The sequence below is a fragment of the Bos grunniens genome, chromosome 8 (assembly GCF_055505025.1).
Source record: "Bos grunniens cultivar Pamir isolate PY7600 chromosome 8, Bosgru_T2T1.0, whole genome shotgun sequence".
NCBI lineage: Eukaryota > Metazoa > Chordata > Mammalia > Artiodactyla > Bovidae > Bos > Bos grunniens.
This window is the reverse complement of record NC_141172.1, coordinates 21184097-21201568: the sequence shown is the minus strand read 5'-3', so window position 1 is coordinate 21201568 and position 17472 is coordinate 21184097. Positions and strand designations below refer to the sequence as shown.

The 17472-nt window shown below is 40.9% G+C and overlaps 1 long non-coding RNA gene and 1 pseudogene across 1 annotated transcript; one reads left to right on the top strand and one right to left on the bottom strand.

Annotated features, from left to right (window-relative positions):
- Positions 1 to 4170: 4170 nt before the first annotated feature.
- Positions 4171 to 4855, top strand: LOC147366750 (interferon alpha-B-like; annotated as a pseudogene).
- An 809-nt stretch (positions 4856 to 5664) lies between these two features.
- Positions 5665 to 17237, bottom strand: LOC147366749 (uncharacterized). Its single transcript, XR_015169064.1, has 4 exons — positions 16752 to 17237; positions 16177 to 16211; positions 8871 to 8954; positions 5665 to 6973 (listed from the first exon to the last, which is right to left on the bottom strand). It is a non-coding gene; the product is annotated as an uncharacterized LOC147366749 (long non-coding RNA).
- Positions 17238 to 17472: the final 235 nt, after the last annotated feature.

The following is a 17472-nucleotide window of genomic DNA, read 5'->3' as shown; positions in this document are numbered from 1 at the left end:
TTTCCTTTTTGAAGAGCACAATGCAGGCCTTCTTGATCAGGTGAATCTTGTAACTTGCTCTCCTTCAAGCAGTGAGTTGAGGACATGGGTCCCCTTGTTTTGCATTTTTCCTATCATCAACATGTGACTCTAAATTTCTCTGTAGCACTTGAGTCTATTCTCCTTGAAGGCAAAGAGAAAAGTCTAGTGGATCACATGGGATGCTTCCAAGGATCAGGACCAGATGGGGTAATAGCACTTCTCACATTACATGGCCTGGACTTATCCTCATGGGAATCTTACTGCAAAGAAGTTGGGAAATAATTGGATGATTAAAAGAGGAGAATACAAGTTCAGTGCACAAGATTGTTTTTTCATTTTTGCACTATTTGTCCTAATGGAGCTCTGGGTGGGTGTGCAAGGGGAAATTCAATGTTCTTGCTTGCACACACTCTGACAAACTCTTATATCACAGTTTCAGCTTGGAGAAGATGACAGAGCTGTCACTCAGAGTTCACAGCATCATAGACTATTTGAAAGAAGCATTCAGGTTGACTCCCAAAGGCATAGGCCAATGAGGAGAACATCTACAAGTGTAGACAAAGTGTTTCCTTATTACCTGAGGGAGACAAGGAAAGAATGATCAGGCAGCTCCTTGCAAGTACTTGAGAATCACTGAACTAAAAGGGGACAGTGGGTCTTCCACTCATCACACCTTCCAAATATTAAAAACACAAACTTGAATAAAATATTCCTATAAATGAACTTTAGAAAAATGCCTCTCACAATATTCCACTGTAGCTTCCCTTGTAGAACCATGAGGAATCTTTAAAGTATCTTTAGATTTTTGTCTTCTCACATCCTATTTAATAGATGTTGGTGTTACTCTTTCTCCTATCATTGTCATCATTGTGAATTGACGTTACGTAAATATGGTTGAGCTCAAGCAGTGATAGGGCTCAGACTAGATGTCTAGGAAATGGGGTTGAGTTGGATGTGTCTCTCCCTATAGCTATTTTACAGACTCCTGAGAGGTATTCTGAGGATACAACAGATCAGGCCAGATCTCACTATTTGGGCTTCTTCAACAAAATAGCATAGACTGGGTAGTTTGTAAAAAGCAGAAATGTATTGCTCACAGTTCTAGAGTCTGGAATTCTAAGATCTGGGTGTCAGCTTGGCCCAGTTCTTGTGAGAGCCTGCTTCAGGTCTCACACTGTAGAGTTCTTTCTTGTATAATTGCAGGACCGGAGAGGGAGGGTTTTATATCCACATCTTTTATAAGGGCACTAATCCCATTCTTGAGACCTCCATATTCACACCCTAATCACATCCCTAAGGGTTTGTCACCTAATACTGGAGATTAGGACTTCAAGATAAGAATTTTGTGGGGACTGAAACTTTCAGACCAGAAAGGTCACTGAAGGCTACATACTTGACATCTAGAAGAGAGGACATAGTCAGGCTGAGTAAATAAAGGAGAATGAACAATTTCTCATTTCTCAATTTCTGCCAAAGGAGCAGACAAAGGACTCAGAATCCAAACTCTGATTTTGAGCCTGAAGTAAGTGTTTAATTCTCATATGCCAAATTTTGGAAATCAGACTGGAATGGAGCCCACCATCCCATGGAGGGGAATGAAGATACAGGATGAAGATGGCCATTCATCATTCTTTGTGAGGAATCTCCAAAGAACATCAGGATGCAAGTAGTAATTGCCACGTCAGTAAGGATGCACCAAACAGTAATGTGGGAAATTGTCTGGTAGCTGTTCACTGTGAATCAGGGCGAGCTTGAGTTCAGATACATGGCTCTGTAGATGACACCAGGCTTATTCTTTTCTATCATGACCTAGTAGAGGACAAATTAGAGACAAGGCATCCTCCCGTGTGTCAGAGGTATCTGACTCTTAGTGACCCCATGGACCGTAACCTGCCTGGCGCCTCTCTTCATGGGAGTCTCCAGGCAAGAATATTGGGGTGGTTTGCCATGCCCTTCTCCAGGGGATCTTCCTGACCCAGGGATTGAACCCACAAATTTTACGCATTGGCAGGTGGGTTCATTATGACTAGCACCACCTGGGAAGCCCAGGCAAAAGCTGAAGATTGTGCTGCTCTTGCCATTTGAATCCCTAGAGCTATATGCACCTTCAAGGAAAGAGAATCCTACTGGTTTTATCAATAAACATAGTAGGCATTATTTAAAAAAATAATAATTCTATTTACTTATTCATGGCTGTGCTGGTCTTCCTTGCTGCTAGGGCTTTTCTCTAGTTGCAGTGAGTCAGGGCTATTCTCCAGTTGCAGTGTGTGGGCTTCTCAATGCGGTAGCTTCTCTTGTTACAGAGCACAGGTCTAGCGCTCTTTGGCTTCAGTGGTTGTGGCACATGGGCTCAGTAGTTGCAGTTCCCCAGCTCTAGAGTACATGCTCGATAGTTGTGGCTCATGGACTCAGTTGCTCTGCGGCACCTGGCATCTTCTCAGGTCAGGGATTTGATTGGTGTCTCCCGCATTTCAGGCAGATACCACTGAGCCACTAGGGAAGACTCTAGTAGGCGTCACTGATACTAGGAGGAGTAGAGTAAAAATATTAGCTATTGTCTATTACAATCCTAGCAGATATGTTCAAAAGGAAGCAAAATAGCTCGGTCATCTGTAAATACCTCCCAGTGGTAGGAGGAAATCTGAGAAACTGCTCTAGTGGAAACTGCTTGTTGCTCGATTATACTGGGCCTGGTGCCAAAGAGCTCAGAGACAGTGAGATGGAGTCTGGTCACTACAGGGTTGATTTGTCAAAGATGCTCACAACCTATTGCCTGAAGTTTGGAACATAGAGGCTGAGGCAACAGAAAATTCACTGTAAAAATCAGAAGCAGAACTGAAAGCTAATTCTTCCCATGAAAAAAATCAATATTTATCCGGTTCTGAATAAATCACAGAGGGGTTCCTTTTGTTTGAAAAGAACAGACTTGGATTGGAACCTTGAATGTCCCCTGGGAAATCTAAATTTAATGCAACAATAAAGAGATAGATTCAAATGGACGGTGACTCCTAAATCATGCTTTCTCACTGGGGATGATATGTTTCCACGTTTGCAGACGTTTGTTTTTTGGAATATGAGCAAATCCTGTCATTACAATTATTTGTGGTACTTCAAAGCTCAACCAGATATAACAAACTCTTACTCCTTAGTATTTATTTCCGTATTTGGTCTTTCTAATCTATTATGCACAAGGGAAGCATTGAGATTGAGTTCAAGGAAGAAAAACAAATTATGTATGCCAACAGTGGTACAACCTAAGGTGACTTGATGGTTCATTGGAGAACCTTCTCTCCATCAGTTGCGTGATCTCAAAGTCATATCGTGAGAGGTGGCCTTTCCATACTTATGAGCAATCATTGGCTTTCTTGTGGATGTTGCTTGTATTTGAGTTTCAGTGTGATTTGGACTCTGGAAATTAAATACAAATAGAAAATTTTATTTGTAAATAAAATTAAAAATTCCATTTTATTATGTAATTCTACTAGAGTTGTTCAACATATCCATAATTGTGGTGAGTGGTAAACAGAAGAAAATGGTAACAATATCCAGATGACTATCTAACAGGCAGTGAAGTAACAATTCTTTTTTTGATATGAAGTGAAATTAAATGTTAAGTACCTAAAATAAATATGAAAGAAATAAGTTTTTCAATGATTCTGAGCAGCTTTGAATGACTTTTATATATGTCTATACTTTGGTGTTATTATAAAATATTTATCTAAATTTTACTTGAATATGTAATTTGATAATTCCTACTTATATAAGTAAATATGTTACATCAAAAGTCACTCTGAAAACTTAGTTTTAAAGTTAAATTAAAATTCAGTAGCTCTCAGATTTAAGTTACAGCTGAAATTTTAACTCTGCACTGAATTTAAAGAGTAAGATTTGCACTTTCTTTTTCTATCTACAGAGTAGAGATATCCATAGGTTACATAAATACATACACAATATATCAGTGTTATCAAAATTTCACGGGGTGGGGAGGAATTAGGAAAAAAAAATATCTAAAAAGGCTCTGTGGGCAGAAGAAATAAGGGTAACATGAAAAAAAAAAAAAAAGGTTGAGAAATTCTGCCCTAACCCACTTGGAGAGTACAAAATGAAAAGCAAAGAGAGAAGTGGGAAGTAAGAGGGAACTTTCATAATATGGAACCCATGGGCTCCTATTTAAGACAGGCCTGAAGGAAGGTTTTCAGGGAACCTAGAAAGCAGGTTCACAGTCACCCACCTCCCCAGGCCACAAGCATCTGCAAGGTCCCCGGTGGCCCCAGCCTGGTCCCTCCTCCTGGCCCTGCTGCTGCTCAACTGCAACGCCATCTGCTCTCTGGGCTGCCACCTGCCTCACACCCACAGCCTGGCCAACAGGAGGGTCCTGACGCTCCTGCGACAGCTGAGGAGGGTCTCCCCTTCCTCCTGCCTGCAGGACAGAAATGACTTCGCATTCCCCCAGGAGGCGCTGGGTGGCAGCCAGTTGCAGAAGGCTCAAGCCATCTCTGTGCTCCACGAGATGACCCAGCACACCTTCCAGCTCTTCAGCACAGAGGGCTCTGACACCACATGGGACGAGAGCCTCCTGGACAAGCTCTGCGCTGCACTGGATCAGCAACTCACTGACCTATAAGCCTGTCTGAGGCAGAAGGAGGGGCTGCGAGGGGCTCCCCTGCTCAAGGAGGACTCCAGTCTGGCTGTGAGGAAATACTTCCACACAATCACTCTCTATCTGCAAGAGAAGAGACACAGCCCTTGTGCCTGGGAGGTTGTCAGAGCACAAGTCATGAGAGCCTTCTTTTCCTCAACAAACTTGCAGGAGAGATTCAGGAGAAAGGACTGACACACACCTGGTTCAACACGGAAATGATTCTCATGGACCAACAGACCACACTTCCTCCTGCGCTGCCATGTCAAGGACTCTCATTTCTGCTGTCATTGCACCCTGAATTGAATCAGGTTGTCAAATGTTTTCAAGAAGTTTAAGCTACATCATGTTCTATTCTACAGGCACTAGGCCCTCACAAATGCCCAAGCTGATCTATTTATCTATTTATCTACCTATTTATAAAGATTTAAATAACTTTTGTTCATATAATAATATGTGAATCTTTACACAGTGGTTTCAGAAAAAAAAATACATACTTTGTATTTAGTCAATTTATTATTTTCTTTGTTCATTAAATTTTTGGGGTATAGAAAATTTCTATTTTTTATTATTATTATTTTTAATTACATTGTGTCATATATATATAGGGGGTTCCCTGGTGGGTCAGCTGGTAAAGAATATGCCTACAATGCAGGAGACCCTGGTTTGATTCCTGGGTTGGGAAGATCCTCTGGAGGAGGGCATGGCAACCCACTCCCGTATTCTTGCCTGGAGAATCCCCATGGATAGAGGAGCCTGGCGGGTTCCATGGGGTCGTAAAGAGTTGGACACGACTGAGCCACCACCACTTTCACACAGGGCTAAACTCTCCAGTGGCTCTGGAAGCACAGATGCCTTTGGTGACTTTAGTAAGATCCGGTTTGGCAGAAAAGTAGGGCAGAAACTAGACTGGTGTAGATTGAGGGATGACTAATACTAGTGTGGTAAATTGTTTCCTCTTTTGAGTTAGATCAGTCTGGTTAGAGTTCTATAATTTATTAAACTTTTTCTTTAAACAAATTCTTGCTTTTTCTTATTTTCTTTATAGATTTCCTATTTCCTTGACTTTTGCTATTCTCCTTTTATTTATTTTATGTTTAATTGTTATTGTGACTTTGTTCTCTTAATTTCCTGCCCTCTCTTGGATTGTGGGTATTGTGTGTGTTAGTTGCTCAGTCATGTCTAACTCTCTGTGACCCCATGGACTGTAGCTTACCAGGCTCCTCTGTCCATGGAAATCTCCAGGCAAGGATACTGGAATAGCTGTTCCCTTCACTAGGGCATCTTCCCAAGCCAGGGATTGAACTTAATTCTCCCTCATCACAGGCCAATTCCTTACCATCTGAGCCAGCAGGGAAGCCCCCTCTCTTGAATTAATTGACCTTAAATATGATTCTATTTTCTGTTTTATCTCCATTGGCTTAATAGTTGTTTTCTTTTGTCTCAATTTTAGTATTCTTTATCAGTTCAGTTCAATCAGTTGCTCAATCGTGTCTGACTCTGTGATCCCATGGACGACAGCATGCCAGGCTTCCTTGTCCATCACCAACGCTTGCTCAAACTCATATCCATCGAGGTGGTGATGCCATCCAACCATCTCATCCTCTGTCGTGCCCCTCTACTACTGTCTTCAATCTTTCCCAGCATCAGGGTCTTTTCCAAGGAGTTAGTTCTTCGTATCAGGTGACCATCAGGTGACTGAGCTTCAGCTTCAGCATCAGTCCTTCCAATGAATATTCAGGACTGATTTCCTTTAGGATTGACTGGTTTGATCTCCTCTAGTCCAGAGACTCTCAAGAGTCTTCTACAGCACCACAGTTCAAAAACATCAAGTCTTCGGCACTCAGCTTTCTTTATGGTCCAACTCTCACACCCATACATGAATGCTGGAAAAACCATAACTTTGTCTAGATGAACCTTTGTCAGTAAAGTAATTTCTCTGCTTTTTAATATGCTGTCTAGGTTGGTCATAGCTTTTCTTCTAAGGAGCAAGTGTCTTTTAATTTCATGGCTGCAGTCACCATCTTCAGTGATCCTGAAGCCCAAGAAAATAAAGTCTCTCACTGTTTGCATTGTTTCCCCATCTATTTGCCATGAAGTGATGGGACCACATGCCATGATCTTAGTTTTTTGAATGTTGAGTTTTAAGCCAGCTTTTCACTCTCATCTTTCACTTTCATCAAGAGGCTCTTTAGTTTCTCTTCACTTTCTGCCATAAGGGTGGTGTCATCTGTGTATCTGAGGTTTTTAATATTTCTCCTGGCAATCTCGATTCCATCTTGGGCTTCAAGCACTGGTACAGAGACCAGCCTCCTAAAGGAAAGTTGAAAAAAAATATATATATATGTAAAAATAATATATAGTATATAATGTTTGATGGCATGCATTACTGTATAGAACATATTAAAATATATATCTATTTGCAATAAACAATTCTGATACCTGCCTTACTTCCCCTTTTCCTCTGTTTTCCTGGATCCCATTCTTTCACTCCGTTTCATAATTGCTTCCTTCCTCCCAGTGAAGAAAGGCCCTGTGTGCTCTCCTCACTCACTCTGCAGTAACCTGTAATATCCTTTCATACAGCTGTTTCCTATTCCCTTGTGGTTTCTTGCTGTCTATTTTGAAAGTGAAAGTCGCTCAGTCGTGTCCAACTCTTTGGAGATCCCATGGGCTATACAGTCCATGGAATACTCCAGGCCAGAATACTGAAGCGGGTAGCCTGTTCCTTCTCCAGGGGCTCTTCCCAACTGCGGGATTGAACCCAGGTCTCTGACATTGCAGGCAGATTCTTTACCAGCTGAGCCACAAGGGATGCCCAAGAATACTGGAGTGGGTAGCCTATTTCTTCTCCAGCAGATTTTCCCTACCCAGGAATTGAACTGGGGTCTCCCTGCATTGCTAGAGAAGGAAATGGCAACTCACTCCAGTATTCTTGTCTGAAGAATCCCATGGACAGAGGAGCCTGGCAGGCTACAGACCATGGGGTTGCAAAGAATCAGACCCGACTGAGTGACTAACAACAACTCCTGCATTGCAGGCAGATGCTTTACCAACTGAGCCATCAGGGAAGCCCGCTGTCTATTTTACTTGAGCATAAAATCTCTAACTGAAATAAAAAATTGTGTGAAAGTTCTAGGTTTCTCAGAAACTCTCACGTGACAGGAATTTTTCTTTTCTTTTTCTCATGATGAATATTTTTGGAAGTGAGTGAATGTTACAATGATGTAATGGTAGCTGTAGGAAAAAGGAAATAGAAAGCAGGATCCATTTCACTTAGACTATTTATAAGGGAGGAATGCCACCTATTGGCCAAGATAGATAATGTCATCGACCAATGTGAAAACCTGGTTTCTGTTCTAGGCAAAAGTCTTGTCCTCTAGCAGGAGATTTTTCTTCAGAGTTAAAAAGGTGTTTTCTTGGAAAGAGCTATCTGTAATAGTCGAGGAAGCCTACTTTCCTAGTTTTTAAATATTATTTTTGATAACGGATCTTTTTAAAAAGTAATTTCTATTGGCGTATAGTTGATTTACAATGCTGTGTTTCTGCTGTACAGCAAAGTAAATCAGTTGCTGCTTCTGCCGCTAAGTCGCTTCGGTCGTGTCCGACTCTTGGCGACCCCATGGACCGGAGCCTGCCAGGCTCCTCTGCCATGGGATTTCCCAGGCAAGAATACTGGAGTGGGTTGCCATGCCAGATATATACACATACAGGAGGTGAAGGGGACAACAGAGGATGAGATGATTGGATGGCATCACTGACTCAATGGACATGAGTTTGAGTAAGCTACAGGACATAGTAAAGGACAGGGAAGTCTGACATGCTAGTCCCTCAAACATGCCCAAGACAATCTTTTTATTTATTTATCTACTTAAATATTTATCTTTAAAAAATATTTATTTGACTATTTAAAAGAATTAAAGTACTTTTATGTATATATTTGTGTACTTTTACACTGTAATAAAAATGTGTCCATAATTAGCTTATTGTCCTTCTGTTTATTAAATTTTTATTATAGAAAACTTCTTATATTTTTGATTTTTGAAGGAAAAGAAATTTAAAAATAGCAATCATACTTAATGCAATAATGGGCTTCCCAGGTGGCTCAGTGGTAAAGAATCTGCCTGGTAATGCAGGAGATGGAGGCTTGATCCTTGGGTCAGGAAGAGCCCTTGGAGTAGGAAATGACAACCTGTTTCAGTATGCTTACCTGGAAAATCCCACGGACAGAGGAGTCTTGTGGGCTTGCAAAAAAGTCCATGGGGTTGCAAAAAAGTCGCACATGACTCAGCAACTAAACAAAAATAATAACAACGAATGCAATAATAAGAAGAAGGAAAAACAAATGAATTCTCTCAGTAAGAGCAAGAATGGAGAATGTCAGGAAACAAAAGCAAAAGCAGTAGATACCCTCTCTAGTTGACTGGCAGACATTTATATGCAAATATCATTTGCTAGTTAATTGGATGTGTGCGTTTGTAATTTAAAAGGATGTGATGGATTCTGAAATAACAAAAATTATACTGAATATAAAGACTGAGACTTTCTTCAAAAAAGAAAGTGGGAAACTGGATCAGGCAACCTCTTTCTCAAAACTTCAGGTAAAGGAAAAGAAAATGGTCAAAATCAGCTCAAAAACAACATGAACCATCAAAATCTGTAGAGCGAGAGAGTGTTGTGTTTAAATCAGGAGTAAGAACAGATTTAACAATTGGAACAGAAATCTAGAATACAAAGCTCACAGAATCACCCATAACTCACAATAAGGCATTTTTCACTGAAATTCCATTCTGTTTGGACACACGTGTGATGTTGAGAAACCCACTTAATCTAAGCCTCAGCTTTTCCATAAATAAAACGAGTTCAAAATATTTATAGAGTTTTTGTGAATATTAAATAAACTTAGGCATTTAAAGGCATTTAGCATCATATATTAGAGTAAGGAATTAAAATATGGTAGGTATTTTCCTGTTTTCCTTCAGACAGCTATATAAGTGAATATTATTTGTCTCTATAAAGTTCTCAGGAACTGTGACCTACTTTTCAGTAACTGACCTCCAAAGGAGGCAGCCTAAAAAAAGAATTCTATAATGAATTCTACAGAAGGCTGAAAAAAATGTCATTTTTTCCCCTTATTTCAAAGAAGTGTGTCATTTATGTTCAGAGGTGAAATGGTGGCTTACGTTAACATCTGAGAGAGGGGTACAAATATTTAGATAAAGGGCAGAAGAACACGTTATCTAAAGGTCTGGAGCCTGGTGCATTCTCTTCTCAGCATTCCAGGATACATTCCCATTTCACAAAAAATATTGCCTTCCCCTCCAAGGTAGAAATCCCCATACCACCCTTCTCATTCACTTTTTAACCTCTCCACCATTCACACAATTGCTTTCTGCTGTTTGGTTTCCACTTAAAGTTTTCCCCGAACAACACGAATAGAAGGCAAATATTAAATAAAATGTCTAGGCTTTGTAGAAACATCTGCAAGAGAGGTTTTCCTTAATTTCTGTTGAGTATGATGTCATAGTGAATGATGAATGAAAGTCACTCAGTCATGTCTGACTCTTTGCGACCCCATGGACTGTAGCCTGGCAGGTTCCTCTGTCCAAGGGATTCTCAAGGCAAGAATACTGGAGTGGGTTGCCATGTCCTCTTCTGTGGAATCTTCCTGACCCAGGGATCGCTGTGTCTCTTTACATCTCCTGCACTGGCAGGCAAATTCTTCACCACTAGTGCTGCCTGGGAAGGCCTCTCCTAACACTGTAGCTGTAGCTAAAGGGAAACAAAGTAGGACCCAGCTTTTGGGTGTAAGAGGAAAGTCCTTTCAGGGGAGACAGCCCTCTGGCAAGTGCAACAAGGGCAGTGACCAAAACCAGAGAACAAGCTTCTGAGCTATGCAGAAATCCTACCACTTTCTGGGGATGTCCCTTCATGGTACAAAATGGCTTTCTTGGCACCAATAGATTTTGATGCTATCATAAGCTGTTTCTTTATTCTTTGTCTGTTACTACCAGAAAGAGTCTCCAGAGTCTCTGGCTTCAGACAGGGCATGGACTCTTTGGGATGGAGTAGTTAAAGGCACAAAGATGTGTTCGTGGTCTACAAACTACTCTGCAGACCAGAGCCTCCCTTTGAATCACTCCCCTGTACTGCACAACAGGCAGAGCTGCCAACCCGGACATGGAGTTCAATAAGAACCAAGAACACCTCAGATTTACAGTGCATTAAACAATTCAGATGTTCAAGCTGGTTTTAGAAAAGTCAGAGGAACCAGAGATTGCCAACATCTGCTGGATCATTGAAAAAGCAAGAGAGTTCCAGAAAACCATCTATTTCTGCTTTATTGACTATGCCAAAGCCTTTGACTGTGTGAATCACAATAAGTTGTGGAAAATTCTGAAAGAGATGGGAATACCAGACCACCTGACCTGCCTCTTGAGAAACCTGTATGCAGGTCAGGAAGCAACAGTTAGAACTGGACATGGAACAACAGACTGGTTCCAAATAGGAAAAGGAGTTCATCAAGGCTGTATATTGTCACCCTGTTTATTTAACTTATATGCAGAGTACATCATGAGAAAAGCTGGGCTGGAAGAAGCACAAGCTGAAATCAAGATTGCCGGGAGAAATATCAAGAACCTCAGATATGCAGATGACACCACTGTTATGGCAGAAAGCGAAGAGGAACTAAAAAGCCTCTTGATGAAAGTGAAAGAGAAGAGTGAAAAAGTTGGCTTAAAGCTCAACATTCAGAAAACGAAGATCATGGCATCCGGTCCCATCATGGGAAATAGATAGGGAAACAGTGGAAAGTGTCAGACTTTATTTTTTGAGGCTCCAAAATCACTGCAGATGGTGATTGCAGCCATGAAATTAAAAGATGCTTACTCCTTGGAAGGAAAGTTATGACCAACCTAGATAGCATATTCAAAAGCAGAGACATTACGTTGCCAACAAAGGTCCATCTAGTCAAGGCCATGGTTTTTCCAGTGGTCATGTATGGATGTGAGAGTTGGACTGTGAAGAAAGCTGAGTGCCAAAGAATTGATGCTTTTGAACTGTGGTGTTGGAGAAGACTCCTGAGAGTCCCTTGGACTACAAGGAGATCCCACCAGTCCATTCTAAAGGAGATCAGCCCTGGGTGTTCTTTGGAAGGACTGATGCTAAAGCTGAAACTCCAGCACTTTGGCCACCTCATGCGAAGAGTTGACTCATTGGAAAAGAGTCTGATGCTGGAAGGGATTGGGGGCAGGAGGAAAAGGGGACAATAGAGGATGAGATGGCTGGATGGCATCACCGACTTGATGGACGTTGAGTCTGAGTGAACTCCGGGAGATGGTGATGGACAGGGAGGCCTGGCGTGCTGCGATTCATGGGGTCGCAAAGAGTCAGACATGACTGAGTGACTGAACTGAACTGAAACAATTCTCAACAGTAAAATTTTAGTTTTACAGATTTATTACAAATATAAGGCTTCAACTATCATTAAATAGAAAAATGCTCTCATTGCTACTTTGAATAACAATCTTTTTTTAAATAAAAACCTCCCATGATAAGACATATTTATGCCTGAGCCTGCTGCATTAGATATGCATATATCATATTAATACCTCTCTATGAGTCAGCATACACACTTGCAACAATTCTGCATCCTCTGAGCATTTTGGAGTGATTTTTATAGGTATTATGAAAGTAAAAGTGAAGTTGCTCAGTCATGTCCAACTTTTTGTGACCCTATGAACTGTAGCCTACCAGGCTCCTCTGTCCATGGGATTTTCCAGGCAAGAGTACTGGAGTAGGTTGCCATTTCCTTCTCCAGGGGATCTTCCTGACCCAGGGATCAAACCCACTTTTCCCACATTGTAGGCAGATGCTTTACTCTCTGAGCCACCAGGGAAGTAAAATAGGTATTATAGTTAAAGTATAAATTCGATCAGTGCTTCATCATTTACCCATCCAAATGACAAACTAGGGAAAAACACAATCATAATTTTCCGACTTACAGTCAAGATGAGTAATAATCTTGACATCTGTTTTACCCAGTAGTAAAAATCCTGCCCAGATAGCAAAAGAGAGATGTGTGATATAAGCTAAGGAGTATGAATTAACAGTATCAGTTTTACTGGGAGCCTAGTGACATTTTCTTAATTCAAATGTATTAAATATGGTATAAGCTGAGAGCCTAATGACATTTTCTTAATTCAAATGTATTAAATATGGTATAAGCTGAGAGGAATTTCTGTTATCAGTATTTTCAATGAGGTATTTCACTGGGAAGTGTGTGTGAATTGCTAAGGTAGCAGGGGCTGTAACTGGGTGTACGTGTGGTGGAGGGGCTGAGGGGTTGTCTCCAATATTCTCCTGAGGTTACTCACTCAGCATCTGGATTTGCTGCTCTCCAGCTTGGGGTTGGCCAGCCACTGAGTAAAATTTCAACAGACTTCTGTCCTTTGCTGTCTTGCTCTCCCTTCTGGAGGAAGGGAGGATGGGGAAATTTAGTAGATGGAGAAGATTTGAAAACATTTGGCTTCCCAGCCTGTATTGGTCAGGGTTTTCCAGAAACAGAACCAGCAGGGACCAAAGAGAGAGAGTAATTTTAGGAATTTGCTTAGGTGACTATGGAGTCCTGGCAACTTCAAAATTTGCAGGGAAGGCCACAGGCTGGAAACCCAGGGAAGAGCTGTGCTGCTTGAGTCCAAAGGCAGTATCTGGAGGAATTTCTTCTTATTCCTGGGAGGGTCAATCTTTTTCTATTAAGGCCTTCAACTGATTGAATGAGGCCCACCCATAATATGGAAGATAATATGCACTACTCAAAGTGTACTGATTTAAATGTCAAATTCCCATAATCTCATGTAAAACCTACTTTCCAGAAACATCTAGAATAATGTTTGACTAAGTATCTTGGTACTGTGGCCTAGCCAAGTTGACATAAAATGAACTATTATACTATTCTTCCCTAATTCAAGACCGAATGCTTTTCAAATATTATTCCTCTCCTTTCTTTGATGGCTGCTTATGTATTTTGTATATTTTACTTAATTTTCCTTATTTTATTGGTTTCTGGGTGAGGAAATTCTGAGATCAGGCTTCATTCAGTCAACTTGCCAGATAAGTCTCTATAGCCATGTCCTTTATCATTTGAAGTTAAAAACTTATATATATTTTTTAAAAAAACAACTTTTTTTTTTGGTTAGCTATTTCTCATGGTTACAATGTTACCCCTGAACCCCTCTCTCCTTTTTAAACCTAATCTCAATGCCAATTCTCCATTCCGTCAAGATTTTACTGTCATATATGATATGTACTCTTATATGCAGAGTACATCATGTGAAATGCCAGGCTGGATGAAGCACAAGCTGGAATCAAGATCACAGGGAGAAATATCAATAACCTCAGATATACAGATGACACCACCCTTATGGCAGAAAGTGAAGAGAAACTGAAGAGCCTCTTGATGAAAGTGAAAGAGGAGAGTGAAAAAGCTGGCTTAAAATTCAACATTCAGAAAACTACGATCATGGCATTTGGTCACATCACTTCATGGCAAAGAGATGGAAACAATGGAAACAGTGACAGACTTTATTTTCTTGGGTTCCAAAATCTCTGCAGATGGTGACTGCAACCATGAAATTAAAAGACGCTTGCTCCTTGGAAGAAAAGTTATGACAAACCTAGACAGCATATTAAAAAGAGGAGACATTACTTTACCAACAAAGGTCTGTCTAGTCAAAGCTATGGTTTTTATAGTAGTCATGTATGATGTGAGAGTTGGACCATAAAGAAACCTGAGCGCCAAAGAACTGATGGTTTTGAACTGCGGTGCTGGTAGAAGACTCTTGAAAGTCTCTTGGACTGCAAGGAGATCAAACCAGTCAATTCTAAAGGAAATCAGTCCCGAATATTCACTAGAACGACTGATGCTGAAACTCTAATGTTTTGGCCACCAGAGGTAAAGAACTGACTCCTTAGAAAAAGACCCCAATGCTGGGAAAGATTGAAGGCAGGAGGAGAAGGGAACGACAGAGGATGAAATGGATGGCATCACTGACTTGATGGACATGAGTTTGAGCAAGCTCCGGGAGTTGGTGCTGGACAAGGAAGCCTGGCATGCTGCAGTCCATAGGGTCACAAAGAGTTGGACACAACTGAGCCACTGAACTGATATATGAGATGAGAAGAGTAGCTCAGATGGTCAAGAATCTGCCTGCAATGCAGTAGACCTAGGTTCAATCCCCGGGTTGGGAAGATCTCTTGGAGAAGGGCATGGCTACCCACTCCAGTATTCTTGCCTGGAGAATTTCATGGACAGAGGAGCCTGGTGAGCTACAGTCCATGGGGTCGCAAAAGTCAGACACGACTGAGTGACTAACACACACACTCAATTTCTAGATTACTAAGTATTCATCTTGAACCATCTACTGAAATTTTTTTTCATCATGTTAATAGATATATATTTTATCTTAAATCTAATTAATACAGATATTTCAATTTCAGAATTGAAATTTAATCATTTGTTCACCTAATTTCCCTTTATCACACTGTTTTTAGCATTACTACTATAATCTCATTTCATTTTCTAGAAAAGATAGGTATGCCAAGAATTTTTCTATTCCTAACATTATTTGCATTCTTCCTTATTAAGTTTATTTATTTCATCCTTAGTGTGGAGCATCAATTTTATGAAAATCACAAGCTCCTGGGTAAGCACAGATAACCAAATTACAATCATTATAATAGTCTGGGGTGATTCCTTCATAAGATGGAGGAGTAAAACTGGATCAAGGAAGTTCTCTTTTACAATACTAAAGGTAAACAATAGGTTAAAACAGCTATATATATTTATAATAGTATGCACCAATAAAAAGAACACAAGGAAACAAGACATTTATTTAATCTGGGGATCAAAGCTTATTTTAAAACTTGAATTCTAAATGAAACTGATGAATTCTAAAACTAAATGAATTCTAATTCTAAACTAAATGAATTCTAAAATGAAACTTTTAAAATTGCTTATAACAAGCAATATAGGGTTCTGTGTAGAATCATAATTCTGCCAGCAATTATGTGTGATCCTAGAAATTCACCTAACTTCTCTGAGCTTCAGGTTTCACAAATGTACAATAAGGTGAAAATGTTCTAAGAATTATCATACAAATGAACATTTAAAAACACTTCATAGGTTGTTTTCCACAGAGTTAGAGCTTAAATATGGTAAAGTGAAAGTGAAGTCACTCAGTCATGTCCAACTCTTTGCGACCCCATGGACTGTGGCCTTCCAGGCTCCTCTGTCCATGGGATTTTCCAGGCAAGAACACTGGAGTGGGTTGCCATTTCCTTCTGCAGGGGATCTTCCCCACCCAGGGATCAAACCTTCATCTCCCGCAACGCAGGCAGATTCTTTACTGTCTGAGCCACCAGGCAGGTATGGTGAGGCAGCTCTGCCTCAGTGGATTTCTTGGTTCCCCAAATACTGAGATTCTCGCACATGCCAGCAGACAGACTTTCCCATTCACCTGATTAGGCTGCTTGGAACTCAAGTCCCCAATTTCTGGAGAGAAAAGGCAGAGAGAAAAGAAAAATGTTTTAATTCTAGCATAGGGGTAGTTTCCCAAATTGCTATTAAGAACTGGAATATTTCCTGCCATATCAGTAAGCAAGGATATCATAGTCATCAGCAGTTCCCCCCTCCAAATGTGAATTCCTGAGCCTTAAGGGCACTCAGAAAGGAGAAGAACACCTGTGATCTGGTTGCCATCAGGCTGGAGCCACTCGGTACGATGAGCCCTGAGGAACTCAGGATGTGGAAAACACAGGGTAGTGACCACAAGATAGCCAAGATGCACGAAAGGGATGGAGCCCAGGCGCTTCCATTTTCCCATATGCAGAAAAGTGCTGAATTCCTTAATTTGGGATATCTGGTGTTCTTTAATTCACAATAATCTCTTGATGTTCAGGCTACCCTTGTTCAGATAGCCTTTGTTGTAAAACTTCTATATAATACCTTCAACTTTGGGGTCTCATATGCTAGTGGATGCCCTGCACAACTTTCCACCCCCTATCCTGTATTTCCCGATATCTTGATACTCACAGGAGTTTCTGTGGTCTCCTGGCTGCTGCCACCAATTGTTAGGCTGTACACTGCAGGCTGCAAAGCCTGTTTGCTCAGCTTCAAGACAAAGAAAGAAACTGGTGTCAGCAACAGAGACATCACTAGCTTAATGGATGGGGGCACTTACACGTCTGAAGCAAGGTCCTGGAGTGACACTACACCATATGTGGTGCACTGGTGGCAGGAAGTACATGGTGGCCGGCTTTGTCCTGGGAGGGATGGGGGGACTGGGGACTAAGGGATGGGGAAGTGGGGATTGGAGGGATTTTGCCAGTTATAGGGGAGCTCATTCCCTGCTCTACTTACCAGGGAAAGCAGTAGAGGGGCACGCCCCTAACCACTCCTTTGAAAAGAAAGATCACCAGCTGGGACACAAGTACAGAGAAAAGCCAGTCACGTGCATAGGTATACTGCTGGGGTAGGGGATATACAGAGAGTAAGAGAACAGACAACAGAGAACTGCCCATACATACAAACCTTAATTTAAAAAATACTTTATTGCTAAAAATCACCAATGATCATCTGGGCCTTCAGATGTTTTTGCTTGTGAAGGTTTGAACTATCCTAAGAATTACTACAGATACAGGGAGTGTGCAAGGGATGTTGGAAAACGGCATCAGTAGACTTGCTTGACACGGGGTTGTCACAAACTTTCAATTTGTTAAAATTGGAATTAATTGTGAAACAAGATAAAGCAAAG